Raw genomic sequence first — 17,748 nt, 5'->3', positions numbered from 1 at the left:
TCTCTACCTCCTCCTCCTCATCCTCCTCCTTCTCCTCTTCCTCTTTCTTCCTCCCATCACACAATACAAAAGGGAGTGTCTTCTACTACAAGTACTACAACGCTTCCTTTCCTCCTAATGACACCTTCAGGAACATGGAATCCAACCCTTTTTTATACCCCCTCTCCCTTCACCCCATCCTCCCCTATCCTCCTCCTCCTCCTCCGCTTCCCTTCTGAATATCTAATGACCCGACGGATAGGTGAAAAATTGAAGGGTTTCCGCTGGTTTGGGAGTCACCTGCGGCTCACCTGGGCGTCGGGATACAGGTAAAACAGAGGCTCATTACCGAGGCAGGTCAAGTTTACCTGTGTGAGTTATGCATCGCTAATGATACGCGAGAGAAGGGACAGTACAGTGTTTGCCCTCCATAAAACCGGGAGGAGGAGGAGGAGGAGGAGGAGGAGGAGGAGGGGGAGTGGGTAAGAGGAGTGGACTAGTAGGATTAAGATTATGGAGAGTGGAGTAGGAGGAGGAGTAGGAGTTGGAGGAGAAGGAGGAGTAGGAGGAAGAGGAGGAAAGAGTGAAGATGGAGCAATAAGAGAAGGAAGAAGAGAAGATTGAGCAGGAAGAGGAAGAAGAGAGTAAAAGAACTAGTTGTAGGAAGTAAGGGAGGAGGAGGAAGAAGAGAAAGAGGAGAAGGAAGAAGAAAAAGAGGAGAAGAAGGAAGAAGAGAAAGAGGAAAAGAAGGAAGAAGAGGAAGAGGAGGAGAAGTACCTGGAGACGTAGCAGTAGGAGAAAGAGAAAGAGGAAGAGGAAGAAAACGAGAAGAAAAAGCAGGAGGTTAAGCAGAAGGAGAAAGAGGAGAAGTAGAAGAGGAAAAAGCAGAAGTTAGAGAGGAAAAGTAGGAGGAAAAAGAAAAGAAGGAATAGGAGAAGGAAAAACATGGAGAAAAAGAACAGGAAAAAGTAGGAAAACACGAATATGAAAATAGGAAAAGAAAATACTGGAAGAGAAGAGATGGAAAGGAGAGGTAAAAACAGAAGTAAGAGAAAATATAGAATGAGGAAAAGTAGGAGGAAAAGCAGGAATATGAGAAGGAAAAACATAGAGAAATAGAACAGGAAAAAGTAGGAAAACACGAATATGAAAAGAGGAAAAGAAAAAACCTGGAAGAGAACAAATGGAAAGAAGATGAATAGCAAAGAGAAAAATAGGAAGAGAAAAAGTTGAAAAAGAATAGATGGAAAAGAGATGAATAGTAAAGAGAAAATATAGAAAAGTAGGAAGATAAAAAAAAAGAAAATAACGTAGAACGAATATAAAAAGAAAAAAAATAATACAGAAAGAAAATGGGAAATATGAAAAGAAAAACAAAACAACAAAAACACACAAAATCTTTCAAAAACAAAACAAAAGACAAAAAAACAAAAGCTAGCAAAAACAAGACAAAAAATCGATCTTCACCAAAACTCTTTCTTTTTAACTTTTCTTATAAATACTTAAAAATAAGCATGGGACATATTTACCTCTCTCTCTCTCTCTCTCTCTCTCTCTCTCTCTCTCTCTTACTCTCCATCCCTCTCTCAAAACCGATTTACCTTTCTATCACTATCTATCTACCTCTCTCTCTCTCTCTCTCCTCCTCCTCCTCTTCCTCCTCCTTCCCCTTCCCCCCCCCTCCCCATGCAATTTGTCATACGGGAACCCTCAAACTCCTCCAGGATTCTTTAGCTTTCAACAGGTAAAACTTATGTGTTGTTCTGAGGAGACTTGAAATATTTATTGAGCCGAAGAGACACTCCATCACTCTCCCTTTTTATAGGACTCTCGTCACCTCCACCTGTGCGAGAGGGAGATAGATAGATAGATAGATAGATAGACAGATAGATAGATAGATAGATAGATAGAGAGAGAGAGAGAGAGAGAGAGAGAGAGAGAGAGAGAGAGAGAGAGAGAGAGAGTAACAATAGACAGGTATATAGACAGAAAAAAAAGAGTTAAAGAGACACAGACAGAAACAGTTACACACACACACACACACACACACACACACACACACACACACACACACACACACACACACACACACACACACACACACACACACACAATGGAGTTTGCCCCGTTTGAAGTGGAATTTATGACAGTGTTTCAGTTTCAAGAAGAGGAGGAGGAGGAGGAGGAGGAGGAGGAAGAGAAGAAGTAAACAAGTAGGACAGTTAAGAAGGAAAAGAGATGAAAAATGAAAAAAAAAGAAAGGTTGAGAAATAAATGAAATGCAAGAAGCGGAAAAAGAGGAGGAAATAAAGGAAGATAAGGAAGAAGGAAGAGGAGGAGGAGGAGGAGGAGGAGGAGGAAGGAAGGAGTGTGGGCGGGCTACAAGTACACTGTTTATAGATGGGCAGCCTGTCATGTCTGAGTGTTTGCTAGGAGGAGGAGGAGGAGGAGGAGGAGGAGGAGGAGGAGGAGGAGGGAAAAGATATACAAAGGGGTGATGGGGAGAAAGTAAGTAGAAGGGAGATGAGTTGATGGGAAGAAGAGGAGGAGGAGGAGGAGGAGGAGGGTTAAGGGAGATGAGGGTGAGTGAAAAGTAGCCATTGAAATTAAAGTGGTGCTTGCAGAAGAGGAGGAGGAGCAGGAGGAGGAGGAGGAGGAGGAGGAGGAGGAGGAGGAGGAGGAGGAGGAGACAAGATGAATTAGTGGAAGGAAAGAGGACGGAAAGAAACAATAGATCTAATCCTCCTCTTCCTCCTCCTCCTCCTCCTCCTCCTCCTCCTTCTTCCTTATCTTCCTTTATTTCCTCCTCTTTTTCCGCTTCTTGCATTTCCTTTATTTCTTAACCTTTCTTCTTTTTCATTTTTCATCTCTTTTCCTTCTTAACTCTCCTACTTGTTTTCTCCTCCTCCTCCTCCTCCTCCTCCTCCTCTTAATAACGCCAAAGAGAGGAAGTGGCAACAGGTAACAGTAAGCGGGTGATATGCTAATGAGGCGTGAGTGTTACCTGAGATGAGAGACACAGGTGAGGTAATTAAAAGAAGCTCAGGTGTGTTGATGTTATTAGTGATGATGGTGGCAGTTTTAAGTTACATTCCTACTACTACTACTACTACTACTACTACTACTACTACTACTACCATTACTACGCCTTTACCACTAGTAGCATCAGCAGCCTTGCCTCTTAAAGGATCTGAATCTATTGTGTAAACCTGTTTGTAAACGGGTTGGCGATCCGAATCCACGCACCGCTGACTCACACACACACACACACACACACACACACACACACACAGTAATGGGAAGCTAATTTTAGACATGCATACACACACAAACATAGCAACACACATACGCTCTCTCTCTCTCTCTCTCTCTCTCTCTCTCTCTCTCTCTCTCTCAATACCATCTTTTTTTTACCATAATAAGCAACAAAAAATTCCTTACAGTTAACCATGAGAGAGAGAGAGAGAGAGAGAGAGAGAGAGAGAGAAGGGGGGGAGGGGGTCGAGAGATAGAGAGAGAGCGAGCGTCCAACCAACCTACCTACCTTTCTTACCAACCAACAACCAGGAACAAAAACGGCAACACCCTAAATTATATATGTACATCCCTAATTAAGCGGCCAGGTAACACAGGTAAAAGAGGGCCCTCCAAACATGCCCATAGAGGCGCTTTTGGCATTAATAACAAGGAGGATTCTCGACCATATGTTCCGTCCTGGTAAATTGTGGCACATTCCTGACCCGTTGGCATCCCTGTATTTTTTTTTTTTTTTGGTAGTGGTGGTGGTGGTGGTGGTAGTTAGATTTTTGAGAGAGAGAGAGAGAGAGAGAGAGAGAGAGAGAATAGATAGAAAGCAGAAATAGAAAATAGATGTAAAAGAAATAGTAAGGTCTCTCTCTCTCTCTCTCTCTCTCAGGTAAGCTTTTTATCGCGTGGGTGTGTGACAACTCTACCTGACGAGACTATCACCTCTATATGATTAGACATTAGTATGCTCTTCACTTTTTATACCTGTGATAATCTCTCTCTCTCTCTCTCTCTCTCTCTCTCTTTTCATTCTTTTTTTTTTCTTTCGCATCTCATTTCTTCTTTTCGTTTCCATTTCCAGATCCTCTTTTTTTTCCGTCTGTCTGTTTCTCACTTTCTTTCTCCCTCTTTTTCTCTTTTTTTTTCTTTCTCCGTTTCGTCACTCACATTTCATTTTGTTTTCTTATTTTCATTATCTTTTCCCCTCTTCCCTTTTCTTGTTTTTGTCTCCTTTCCCATTCATTCTCTCGTCTCTCTCTCTCTCTCTCTCTCTCTCTCTCTCTCTCTCTCTCTCTCTCTCTCTCTCTCTCTCTCTCACACACACACACACACACACACACACACACACTCGTAAACACTATATATGTGTATTGGTCCCAAGGTCAGGTGTGGACTCGTGGGTTTTGGGGTCAGGTGTGTCAGGTGTGTCGCGATAACAGGTGAGGTAATTAAGGCCCACGCGGTGACGTCATGAGAGCCATTAACACCTGTACCTGTATGGGATGGGAGAAAGGGGAGGGGGAGGAGGGGGGGGTAGTGTGGGGGAGAGGTAAGGTTATGTGTGTGGGGGAGAGTGGTGTGTGTGTGTGTGTGTGTGTGTGTGTGTGTGTGTGTGTGTGTGTGTGTGTGTGTGTGTGTGTGTGTGTGTATCCCGCTGTGTAAACATGATGTACAGCACCTCACCACAATGGTTTGCTTGTCTCTATGTCACAGTGGGGGGCGGTGTATCTCTCTCTCTCTCTCTCTCTCTCTCTCTTCTTTGTTTTTTTTTTCTTTTTTCATTCATTCATTTCTTCTTGGTTTCCTCTCTCCTCATTCATTCCTTTTTTCTTAAATTCATTCACTTTCCTCTCCTATTTTTTTTCTTTTTTCCCTTTTTCATTCATTCATCTTCTTCAGTCTTCCCTTTTTTCTCTCTCTCTCTGTCTATGTCTCCCTTCTTATTTTTCTTTTTCTCTTTTTCATTCATTCATCTTCTTCAGTCCTCCCTCTTTTCTCTCTCTGTCTATGTCTCCCTTCTTATTTTTCTTTTTCTCTTTTTCATTCATTCATCTTCTTCAGTCCTCCCTTTTTTCTCTCTCTCTGTCTATGTCTCCCTTCTTATTTTTCTTTTTCTCTTTTTCATTCATTCATCTTCTTCAGTCCTCCCTCTTTTCTCTCTCTGTCTATGTCTCTATTTTTTTCTTTTCCATGTATTTACTTCTTTTCTCTTCTCTTACTCTTAACCCAACCTAACCTAACCTACCCTGAGCCTAACCTAACCTAACCTACCCTAACTTAACCTAACCTAACCTAACCTAACCTGAATCTAACCTAACCCAACCTAACCTACCCTACCCTGAACCTAACCTAACCTAACCTAACCTAACCTACCCTGAACACCTAACCAAAGCTAACCTACCCTACCCTGAACCTAACCTAACCTAACCTAACCTAACCAAACCAAACCTAAGCTAACCTAACCTACCCTAAACCTAACCTAACCTAACCTAACCAAACCAAACCTAAGCTAACCTACCCTACCCTGAACCTAACCTAACCTAACCTAACCAAACCAAACCTAAGCTAACCTAACTTACCCTGAACCTAACCTAACCTAAGCTAACCCAACCAAACCTACCCTACCGTGAACCTAACCTAACCTAACCAAACCAAACCTAAGCTGACCTAGCCTACCCTGAACCTAACCTAACCTAAGCTAACCCAACTTAACCTACTCTACCCTGAACCTAACCTAACCTAACCTAACCAGACCGAGCCAAAACACACACCTGCTAACTCCCTCTCTCTCTCCCCACCAGAGCTCATCAAGGAGGCGGGCTGTCCCTACGGCTGCGCGCGGTGTACTCTCGTCAACGGATGTCTGGCCTGCAAACCGCCCTTCTTCCTGTTGCTACATCGGGACGGGGCATCGCAAACGGCAACCTGCACCCGAGCCTGTCCCGTTGGCTTCTTCAAACTGAGACGCGGGAAAAAACGGGGATTCTGTGCTAGTAAGTATAAGGGATTGGGGTAGGTACATACTTTTAAGAGGGAAAAAACGGGGATTCTGGGCTAGCAATTATAAGGGATTTGAGTAGGTACATACTTTTAAGAGGGAAAAAACGGGGATTCTGTGCAAGCAAGTATATGGGATTTGAGTAGGTACATACTTTTAAGAGGGAAAAAACGGGGATTCTGTGCTAGCAAGTATATGGGATTTGAGTAGGTACAAACTTTTAGGGGGCTATTACACTGGGCAAATTTTCCGTGGATCTTCAGTCAAACCACGATTTCCGCTGGCGTGGTTCTCATATTTCCGCGGTTTTCTGACGTGTCCACGATCTTCCAAAGCTACGGTAGATTTCACTGAAGGACGACGGTATTACTCACCATCATCATCAGCAGCAATAACAAGAAACAAATGAGAACCACGCTAGCGGAAATCGTGGTTTGACTGAAGATCCACGGAAACTTTGCCCAGTGTAACAGCCCCACTAGACGCTTCCACCTCCCACATCACCTACTTCCAAACACCGAAAAGGAGGTTAATCGGGGTATCATGAGTGCTTTTTCACGTTCATGGTACAGAGGAAGGGTCAGACTACCACCAGGGTCAGTAAACTACCCCTGGAAATGCCCAAAACGCCTGCGAAAGCCTGGTCAAATATGTCCTTGGGCGCCGATATGTTTAAGAATGATGCTTTGGGTGTGTGTGTGTGTGTGTGTGTGGGTGTTGAGGTAGGGATGAGAATGGAAGAAAGAAGAGTGAAGTGAGAAAGAGAATGAGAGAATAGAAGATAATGATGAAAATGATAATGAAAGAGAGACTGAGAGAAAAAAAAGATGAGAATAAAATGAGGAATATAAAAACAGAATGAGAAAGAACGAAAGAAAGAATGAGAATGAGAGAGAGAATGAGAGAATAAAAGATAATGATGAAAGTGATATTGAAAGAGACTGAGAGAAAAAAAGGAGAGTTGAGAATAAAATGAGGAATATAAAAACAGGATGAGAAAGAAAGCAAAAGAAAGAATGAGAATGAGAGAAAAAAGACGGGGATGAAAAAAAGAATGAAAAACAGATAAGAATGAGAGAGAAGATGAAAATGAGAAAAACTGAGAAAAAGAAGATGATAAAAAAGAGAAGAAAAGAAAGAATGAGAAAGAGAGAAAGAAGTAAGAGATGAGAGAGAAATTGAGGGTAAGAAAATAGGAATGAGATAGAGAAAGAGAAACAGAAAATAGGAAAGAAAAGAAGAGATAAAAGAAATTAGAAGAAGAAGAAGAATGAGGAAGAGAAGAATGTGAAGGAGGAAGAGGAGGAAAAAGGAAGAAGGAGGAAAAGAAGTATTGGAGGAAAGAATATTGTTTGTTTGTGTGTGTGTGTGTGTGTGTGTGTGTGTGTGTGTGTGTGTGTGTGTGTGTGTGTGTGTGTGTGTGTGTGTGTGTGTGTGTGTGTGTGTGTGTGTGTGTGTTCGTGTGTGTGTTATTTGTGATGACTTTCCTCGTTCATTTTTCACTCTCGTCTCACTTTGTCAGTCAGTTCTGTCCATAACTCTCTCTCTCTCTCTCTCTCTCTCTCTCTCTCTCTCTCTCTCTCTCTCTCTCTCTCTCTCTCTCTCTCTCCTTTCCTTCCTCCTTTCCTCCTCCTCCTCCTCCTCCTCCTCCTCCTCCTCCTCTTCCTCTTCTTCCTCTTCTTGTTCTGTCTCTGGTTTGTTTGTTTTTTCCTTTTGTTTCCTCTTTTATTTGTTTTTTTGTGTGTTTTTCCTCTACATTATATCTATTTTTTCCTCCTCAACATTTTTTTATATTTCTATTTCTTTCTTTCTCTACCTTTTATTATTCCTACCCAATCTCCTTTATCTCCATTTACTTCTTTTCTTCTTTTTCCTCTTCCTCCTCCTCCTCCTCCTCCTCCTCCTCCTCTTCCTCCTCCTCCTCCTCCTTTTAGTCTTCAATTCTCTACTTCTTTTCCTTCCTTCCTTTTTCTCTAACTTTTTAAAACGTCTTTCTTTAACATCACTCTCTTCTAGCACTCCTCCTCCTCCTCCTCCTCCTCCTTCTCCTCCTCCTCCTCCTCCTCCTCCTCCTCTTAATCTTATATGGCAATTTACTTAACCCGTGAATCATCTTTGTCATCCTCCTCTGTATCAATTCAATCTCATCACCTCTTCCTCTTCCTCCTCTTCTCTCGCTTCTCTCTTATTCGTATGTTATCACCGTCTTCTTCTTTCTCTCCTCTTTTCCCTTCCTTTTCTTTTTCCTCTTATTTTTTTTCCTTTTCCTCTTTTTTATTTCGTTTCCTCTTCCTGCTGCAGTCTTATCCCTCCTCCTCCTCCTCCTCCTTATCATCATCATCATCTACCCTTCCCCCCTCTCCTCTTTCACCTCTATTTTCTACTTCTTTACCTTCCCTTTTCTCTCCCTTACAAAACATTTTCCGATACCACCTCCTCCGTCTACATCCATACCCCTTCACCTCCTCCTCCTCCTCGTCCTCACCCCCTCTTCCCCCTACAGAGTGCATGCTTCGTGGCTGCAGTGAGTGTACGACGAGGCATTACTGCTCCATATGCAAGCAAGGGATGGTGCGTCACGCGGGCCGCTGCAGGAAAAAGTGCCCGACAGGAACAGAGATCAGTCCACGCTCTCCCGGTCTGTGTCTCTCCTCCCCCATGCCCCCTACAGGTAAGGCTCGGGCTGGGGTTTGGGGTCTGTTTGTGTGGGTGTGTGGGTGAGTGTTTGTGCGCCTGTTTGTGTTTGTGTTGCTTTTGTATTTGGTTATTTATATTTTTTGTTGTTTGTTTATCTTGTGTGTGTGTGTGTGTGTGTGTGTGTGTGTGTGTGTGTGTGTGTGTGTGTGTGTGTGTTTGTGTGTTGCTTAGTGTTTGTTTATTTGTTTTGTTATGTCTTTTTGTGTTGGTGTGTGTTTTGTTTGTGTTTTGTTTGCCTAAGTGTTTGTTTTTCGTTGTTTTTTTTTGTATGTGTGTTTGTGTCTGTGTTTGTATTGTGCGTGTGTGTGTTTGTTTTTGAATATTTGTGTTTGTTTTTGTGGCGTTTTGATTAGTGAGTATGTGGTGTTATTTCCCGTGGACCTAAACACACACACACACACACACACACACACACACACCACCACGCAACCAAACACCACCTACGCATGTCCTACCTGTGTTTGTACCTGTGTTTGTTTGTACCTGTGTTTGTTTGTACCTGTGTTTACCTGTGTCCCTCCTTCTCCCCTACCCCCCTTAAGTCGTTAGCAGGATACAGATAACATACAGGTGATAAGGAGGACATTTTTAAGGAGCTAAGGTCAACGGGAGAAAAGGTCAGGTAAGGTAAAGATGATTGTGAGGGGGGTAGGGAGGGGGAGGGGGAAGGGGCTGTGTGTGGGGGGGAGAGGGGGGGAAAGGGGGGTGGGGGCGGAAGAGGAAGGGTGCGTATGTGTTTTTTTTTTTCCTTTTTCTTTGTGTGTGTGTGTGTGTGTGTGTGTGTGTGTGTGTGTGTGTGTGTGTGTGTGTGTGTGTGTGTGTGTGTGTGTGTTATCTCTCCTCTTTTTCTTCCCTTTTCTCCTCTTTCTCAATTTCCTCCTCCTCTCTTCTCTGTTCTTTTCCTCTTCCCTTTCTTTCTCTCCCTCTTCTCACCACTTCCTCTAACTAGCACTCCTCGTCTTCTTCCTCCTCCTCCTCCTCGTCTTCCTCCATTTTCTCCTCTTTCTCAATTTCCTTTCTCTCCTTCCCTGTCCTTCTCTTCCTATTCCTCATTTTCCTGCTTCTTCCCTTTCTTTCTCTCCGTTTTCTCACCACCTCCTCGACCTAGCACTCCTCTTCCTCCTCTCTTCCTCCTCCTCCTCCTCCTCCTCCTCCTCCTCCTCACACACACAATCACATGCCCTTTCTGGCAGCATCAAGACTCCCTCTATATTATCCTAATCAAATCACAAGACAGGATTTCCCTTTCTTTATGACGCCCCATTATCTCTCTCTCTCTCTCTCTCTCTCTCTCTCTCTCTCTCTCTCTCTCTCTCTCTCTCTCTCTCTCATTCTTTCTTTTCGCTTGTTCTCTTGTTCTTGTTATCTATTTTTCTTCCTTTTGCCACTTTTTTCTATTTACTCTCTCTCTCTCTCTCTCTCTCTCTCTCTCTCTCTCTCTCTCTCTCTCTCTCTCTCTCTCTCTCTCTCTCTCTCTTTTCGCTTATTTTCTTGCTATTGTTATTTGTTTTTCTTCCTCTTGACACTACTCTCTCTCTCTCTCTCTCTCTCTCTCTCTCTCTCTCTCTCTGTCTTGTTATTTTCTTCCTTGTTGTCTTCGGGTAATTGATTCCAAGTATAGTGTTCAGAGGAGGTTTTAAATTTACTTAAGAACCTGAATTAGAAAAAGAAAAAAAACTTGCCGTACGGAGAAGCAAAATAAAACCGATAATAACTTAGTAAATAATAATAGTAATGCCAGAAATACAAGAAATTAAACGACGCGAAGATGATGATTGATGAGCAAACTGGAATGAAATAATGGAAGAGAACAAACGAAGAAAGCAACAAAAAACAAAACAAAACAAAAAAAATTGCAGTTGAACAAGAAGAAAGAAAATAGCGCGGAAGAAAACGGCAAAAAAAGAGAAAATAGAAATAATAAAACAGAAAAAAAAACAGAGGACAAAACACAAAAAAACACACAATAGGAAGTCCAAATTAGACAAACACAAAGGAAAACAAAAAAAAAGAAGAAAAAAACACCACCTAACCTGTACTACAACCTTACACACACACACACACACACACACACGCACACCTGCACACACCTGTCTCCCATAAGGCGACAAGGGTGGGGCCAAGCATACCTGTGTTCCGCTAATTACGTAACGTGCACAGGTAAGGAGGAGGAGGAGGAGGAGGAGGAGGAGGAGGAGTGAAGGAAGAATGGAGGTAGCTAGAAAGTAATTGTAAGGAGGAGGAGGAGGAGGAGGAAGAGGACGGGTTGAGAAAGACGAGGAGGAGGAGGAAGAAGAAGATTAAGGAGGAAGAGGAGGAGGACGGAGGAAGAGAAGGAAGACAATGAGAGGAGAAAAGAAAGATAGAAGTGATGAAAAAGAGAAATGAAGACAAAATGGATGGAAGAGGAAGAGGAGAATTATGATATGCTAACGAAAGACGAAAGAATAAGAGGAATAAAATAAATAAAAGGGAAATGATGGAAAGAGAACAGACAGCGTAGAAGGAAAAAACAAGAATGAATGAATGACTAGACAAATAAAGTATAAGATAAATGAGGAAGTGAAAAAGTAAGAAATAAACACAGTAGGAAAAAAGGGAAAACATTGAATAAATAAGATAAAAGAAAAACGAAGAAAGGAAAAAGGTGAGAAAAAAAAGTAAATCAGTAAAGTAATAAAAAATAAAATAATGGAAAAAGTAAGGAAAGTGAGCGAGTAAAGGGCGAGAAAAAAACAAAGAAAATAAAAAAGTAAACATTGCACAAATAAGATAAAAGAGAAAAGAAGGAAGGAAAATGGCGAGAAAATAAAAAAATAAAAAAGTAACTCAGTAAAGTAATAAAAAAATAAAATAAGGGAAAAGTAGGGAAAGTGAGCGAACGAAGGACGAGAAAGAAACAAAGAAAAAGAAAAAAAAGTAAAACAGTGGAAACAAATAAAACAAGTAAAGAAATTAAAGTAACAAATATAGATCAAGAAAAGTAAAAAAAAGGCACAAATAAAGAAAAGAGAAATGAAAGGAAGGAGGAAAAGACGTGGAAAAGAAAAATTAACATGCGATCATTGTTCTCCGTTTTATCTATTTCCTCTTTGCCTGTCTGTCACCTCTTAATCGTCGGGGGTATATATTTTACGTGTCTTAATGAGGAGGAGGAGGAGGAGGAGGAGGAGGAGGAGGAGGAGGAGGAGGAGGAGGAGGACACAAGAAAAGAGAAACCGTAAAAGGACTTCATTTAATTTTTTTTAGGTATTGTGTGTGTGTGTGTGTGTGTGTGTGTGTGTGTGTGTGTGTGTGTGTGTGTGTGTGTGTGTGTGTGTGTGTGTGTGTTAGGTAAGAGTTAGAGGTAAGGAAAAGCGAAAGGTAAGTCAGAGAAAACTTAGGTAAGTGAGGCCGAAGGAAAGGTAAAAATTTAGGTACAGAGAAAAGGTAAAGAAAGGTAAGGTAAGGGAGTTTAAGGTAACAGGTAAATGCAGGTAAGGTAAGGAATACAAAGGAAAAGTAAGGAAAGGTATGTCAAAGAAGAAGATGAAGGTAAGGAAAGGCAAAAGGTAAGGTTATAATTAGGTAAGGTAAGGTAAGGTAAGGTAAGGTAAGGTAAGGAAATGTATAAGGCAGAAAATGGTAGGTAAGGTAAGGTAAGGTAAGGTAAGGTAAGGTCAGGAAATGTATAAGGCAGAAAATGGTAGGCAAGGTAAGGTAAGGTAAGGTAAGGTCAGGAAATGTATAAGGCAGAAAAGGGTAGGTAAGGTAAGGTAAGGTAAGGTAAGGTAAGGTAAGAAAATGTATAAGGCAGAAAAGGGTAGGTAAGGTAAGGTAAGGTAAGGTAAGGTAAGGCAAGGAAATGTAAAAGGCAGAAAAGGGTAGGTAAGGTAAGGTAAGGTAAGGTAAGGTAAGGCAAGGAAATGTAAAAGGCAGAAAAGGGTAGGTAAGGTAAGGTAAGGTAAGGTAAGGTAAGGCAAGGAAATGTATAAGACAGAAAAGGGTAGGTAAGGTAAGGTAAGGTAAGGTAAGGTAAGGAAATGTATAAGACAGAAAAGGGTAGGTAAGGAAAGGTAAGGTAAGGTAAGGTAAAATAAGGAAATGTATAAGGCAGAAAAGGGTAGGTAAGGTAAGGTAAGGTAAGGTAAGGCAAGGAAATGTAAAAGGCAGAAAAGGGTAGGTAAGGTAAGGTAAGGTAAGGTAAGGTAAGGAAATGTATAAGGCAGAAAAGGGTAGGTAAGGTAAGGTAAGGTAAGGAAATGTATAAGGCAGAAAAGATAAGGTAAGGTAAGGTAAGGTAAGGTAAGGTAAGGTAAGGTCAGGAAATGTAAAAGGCAGAAAAGGGTAGGTAAGGTAAAGCAAGGCAAGGCAAGGCAAGGCAAGGTAAGGGGGAGGGGCCGGGAGTGATAATGAGGCAGGCTTCAAGGTAACCTGCAGCAACCTGTCGGTGTAATCAAGGCAAATGATACCCGCTGAGGTGCGCCAAATGATACAGGTGCGAGAGGGGGAGGGAGGCTAACAGGGGGGGCTAACGGGAGGGGTAGAGGGTTGAGAGGAGTGGTGGTGGGGCAATGAAGGAGAAGGAAGTGGTGGGGGGAGGGATGGAGGGGGAGGGGGGGGTAAGGGGTAGAAGAGGGGTTGAGAGGAGTGGGGGGGGATTGAAGGGGAAGGAAGTGGTGGGGGGGAAGGATGGAGGGGGAGGGGGGGTTAAGGGGTAGAAGAGGGGTTGAGAGGAGTGGGGGGGGATTAAAGGGGAAGGAAGTGGTGGGGGGAGGGATGGAGGTGGAGGGGGGGTTAAGGGGGAGGGGTTAAGGGGTAGAAGAGGGGTTGAGAGGAGTGGTGGGGGGGAATGAAGGGGAGGGGGAGAGGTGAAAAGGTGGGGGTTACAGAATTGGGGAGAATATCAGAAACGCCCTCTTCCTCCTCCTCCTCTTCCTCCTCCTCCTCCTCCTCCTGGTTCTCCTTCTTACCTGTTTTATTTGTTCCTACTGTTTTACTTTCTTTTTGTTCTCTGTCACTCTCTCGCCTTTTAATCGCTCACTTTACTAACTTATCCTTATTTTATTTATTACTTTACTGATTAACTTTTTTTCTTTCTCTTTTTTTGTCAACTCATCTCCCTTCTTCCTCTTTTTTTCATGTCACCTAAATCTCCTCTTTCATTTGATTTTCCTTCCTCCTCCTTTTCCTTCCTTTTCCTTCCTTCTTCTTCTTCCTTCTCCTCCTCCTCCTCCATCTCCTTTTTCATTTGATTCTCCTTCCTCCTCCTCTTCCTTCCTCCTTCTCCTTTCCCCTCCTTTTCCTTCTTCCTTCTTCTTCAGCCTCCTCTTCCTCCTCCTCCTCCTCCATCTCCTCTTTCATCTGACTCACCTTTCTCCTCCTCTTCCTTCCTCTTCCTCCTTTTCCCTCCTTTTCCTTCCTTCTTCTTCAGCTCCCTCGTCATTCTCCTCCTTTCTCTTCCTCTTCCTCCATCTCCTCTTTCCTCCTCCTCCTGTTCCTTCCTCCTCCTCCTTTTCCCTCCTTTTCCTTCCTCCTTCTTCTTCAACCCTCTCGTCATTCTCCTCCTATACCTTTTCCTTTTCCTCCATCTCCTCCTCCTCCTCTTCCTCTTCCGCCATCCTCTTCATTTTTTTCTTTCATATCAAAACACATTCCATTTATATTTCTTTTTTTCCCATTTCCTCATCCCGATACCACATTTTGTTTTGAGATATACTTTCTAGTTTATTTTCGTTCTTTCTCTTTATTATCATCTTCAATAATTCCTTCTACAATATCACCTCATTACATTATATTAAGTGTGTATGTATATTTTATTAATTATCTATATCTTGAAAAAAGTGAAAAGCAGGTCAAGTAAGATTCAAGAAACGAAGTAGAAAGACTGACTGACTGACTGACTGACTGACTGACTGACTAACTGACTGAATGACTGACTGGCTGACTGAATGAATGAATGAATGAATGAATGGAATAAAGAAACAAACAAACAGAGAGAGAGAGAGAAAAAAGAGAGATAAAGAGAGAGAAAAACGCCCTGTTATGATTGAAAACTGAATGACTCAACAAAAGTATCGACAAATTATACCTTTTTTGGCCTTTTCTTTAGTCCCCCGTCAACCCTCCCTTCCCAGCTTCCCTCACACTCTCTCACACACACTCACACACACTCCACAACACATAACACACTCACATCACACTTCAACACACTGCCTCTCGTCTCACTCCCCCCTCACACTCTCTCACACACACTCACACACACTCCAAAACACATAACACACTCACATCACACTTCAACACACTGCCTCTCGTCTCATCTCCCCGCTCACACTCTCTCACACACACTCACACACACTCCACAACACATTACACACTCGCATCACACCTCAACATACTACCTCTCGTCTCAGATCCCCCCTCACACTCTCTCACACACACACACACACACACACACACACACACATACACACACTCACACACACTACACAGGTTCATCCCACCTCTACACACCTATTAAAACCTTGACATCCCTTAATCACACCTGCACGCCTAATTACACGTGTTTGCTTGAGCTTCCACACCTGTTGCAATGCTTTCACACACCTGTTCGCTCTAAGTACCTCATTAAGCACCTCTGTACTAGCTTAAGACACCTGTGCACACACCTGAAACGTTTAAACTATCTATTATACACCTGTACAAGAAAACACACATCTGTCTTACACACCTACACACCTGGATATTGATTTCCCACCTTTGCATACCTTTAATTACCTGTACAGAAACCTGAACCCCTGACTACATATCTACACACACACACACACACACACACACACACACACACACACGTACACAGACATATTGTAAAGTTCATTCCTGTGTGTGTGTGTGTGTGTGTGTGTGTGTGTGTGTGTGTGTGTGTTATCTAAGATTGTGAGTGACAGGAACTACAATTACGAGCGAGAGAGAGAGAGAGAGAGAGAGAGAGAGAGAGAGCATTTCCTAATATTCATAAGTGCGCGCGCATGATACATTCCATTTTCTTATCGCTCATTTTTTTTCTGATTTACAACCGAAATTTAATCCAATCCTTTATATTTTCGGGGGGGGGGGGTTCAGGGTCCCCCAAAAAAGAAAATAAAGAAAAAAAACGTAGAATTTCATGCATATTTTTGGTGTTAATACTTAGATTTTGCATGAATTTCCTCGTAAGTTCCATAATTTTGCGTTTCTTTTTATTTTTACCTTGTTGTTGTTTAAATTTACTAGTGTGTGTGTGTGTGTGTGTGTGGTGTGTGTGTGAGTCTGTTTTGGGGGAATTTAAGGTTTCTCAGATTTCAATTAAGCTTCGTGTGCAGGTGAGGTGAGTTTACCTGCGCCGGGGAATTGATTTTGATTGGAAGTAAAAATATTTCGTGGTAGTGACGAGATTCAGTGTTTTTTTTTCTTTTTTTTTCGTATTTTGTCTTTTTTGTTTTGTTCTGAATTTTGGATTTTTTGTTTGTTTTCTTTTTTGTTTTGTTTTGAATTTCGGATTTTGAATTATTTTTTTTTTATTCTTTATTTACTGATTCGGTTTTTTTTATTTTACTTAGTTTTGATTTGATTTTTTTCTGATTTCTTCTTTTCTTTTTATCAGTTTCATTTCGTGGATTTTTTATTTCGAATTTTCTTATTATTATCATCATTATCATTATCATTCTTACTACAACATCAATTAGTTCACTTATTCCTCAATCCAACAAAGAAAAATGCTACTCAGTTATCTATATTTCCTTCTTTATCAATTTTCTTCTTGTTTTCCTTTTTGATTTTCCACCTCGTAGCCCGCAAAGATAATTATTTGATGAGCTGTGCCGACCTGCCTCCTCCTCCTCCTCCTCCTCCTCTTCCTCTTCCTCCTCTTCCTCCTGCTCCATTTTTTTCCCTCCTCTATCTCCTCATCTTCATCCAACAATTCTCCTTTTGAAATTGCTGCTTCCCTTTCTCCCATTGTTACTCATTTTCCTTCTTCCTTTCTCCTCTTCTTCTTCATCCTCTCTCTCCCCCTCTTCGTTCCTCTTATTCTTGTTCTTCTATTCCTCTTTCTTATTTTCTAACTCTCTAAATATTATTCTCCTCTTGCTTCTCTTTCTCTTCTTATTCTTCTTTCTCCCTTCTTCTCCTCTCCTTCTTCTTCTCTTTATTCTTCAAATCCTCTTTCTTATTATCCAACTTTATTATCATTATCATTTATATTCTTCCCCATTTTCCTTGCCCTTCAGCTCCTACAGTTCATCTTCCTCCTCCTTCTCCTCCTCCTCCTTGTCCTCCTTCGCCTCCTCGTCTTGTCCTCCATTCTCCTCCTTCTTATTCTTCAACTCCTATTCATTTTTCTTCTTCATATTCTAAATTGGTATTATCGCCCTTTCGCTCCTACTTATCTTTCTCTTTTTACTCCTTCTCCTTCTTCCCCCATTCTCCTCCTGCGCCTCCTCCTCCTCCTCCTCCTCTTCCTCCTCCTGCTTCTTCTTCTCCTTATTCTTCAACTCTTCATTTACATTCTTCTCCATTTGCCTTGCCTTTCAGCTCCTACACTTCATCTTCTTCCTTCCTCCTCCTCCTCCTCCTCCTCCTCCTTCTCCTCCTGCCGCTGTAAGATAGGTTAAGATACAGCCTCATGTCTTGCTAAATTCCCCGCGTCTGTCTGCTCAGGTGAATTTTAAGGTTAATTTATGCTAATGAGAGGCCCGCTACCTGCCCTGCTTGTCCACAGGTGTGATTTACCTGCGCCCCCCCTCGCCCCCTTCCCACCCTCCCCCCTTCCTCTCTCTCTCTCCTCTCTTCGTCAGGGGTTCTACGTTTTCTTTGGGTGTGTTGTGCTGGGTTGTTGTTGTTGTTGTTGTTGGTGGTGGTGGTGGTGGTGGTGTTGCTATGTTGTTGTTGTTGTTGTTGGTGGTGGTGGTGGTGGTGGTGGTGGTCCCATTGTCATTATTATTATTATTATTATTATTATTATTATTATTATTATTATTATTACGTTCTTCTAACATTAACAAAAAATAGTTAGAGAGGCAATTATTTCC

The sequence above is a fragment of the Eriocheir sinensis genome, chromosome 60, assembly GCF_024679095.1.
Source record: "Eriocheir sinensis breed Jianghai 21 chromosome 60, ASM2467909v1, whole genome shotgun sequence".
Classification (NCBI taxonomy): domain Eukaryota; kingdom Metazoa; phylum Arthropoda; class Malacostraca; order Decapoda; family Varunidae; genus Eriocheir; species Eriocheir sinensis.
This window is presented reverse-complemented; position numbering follows the sequence as displayed.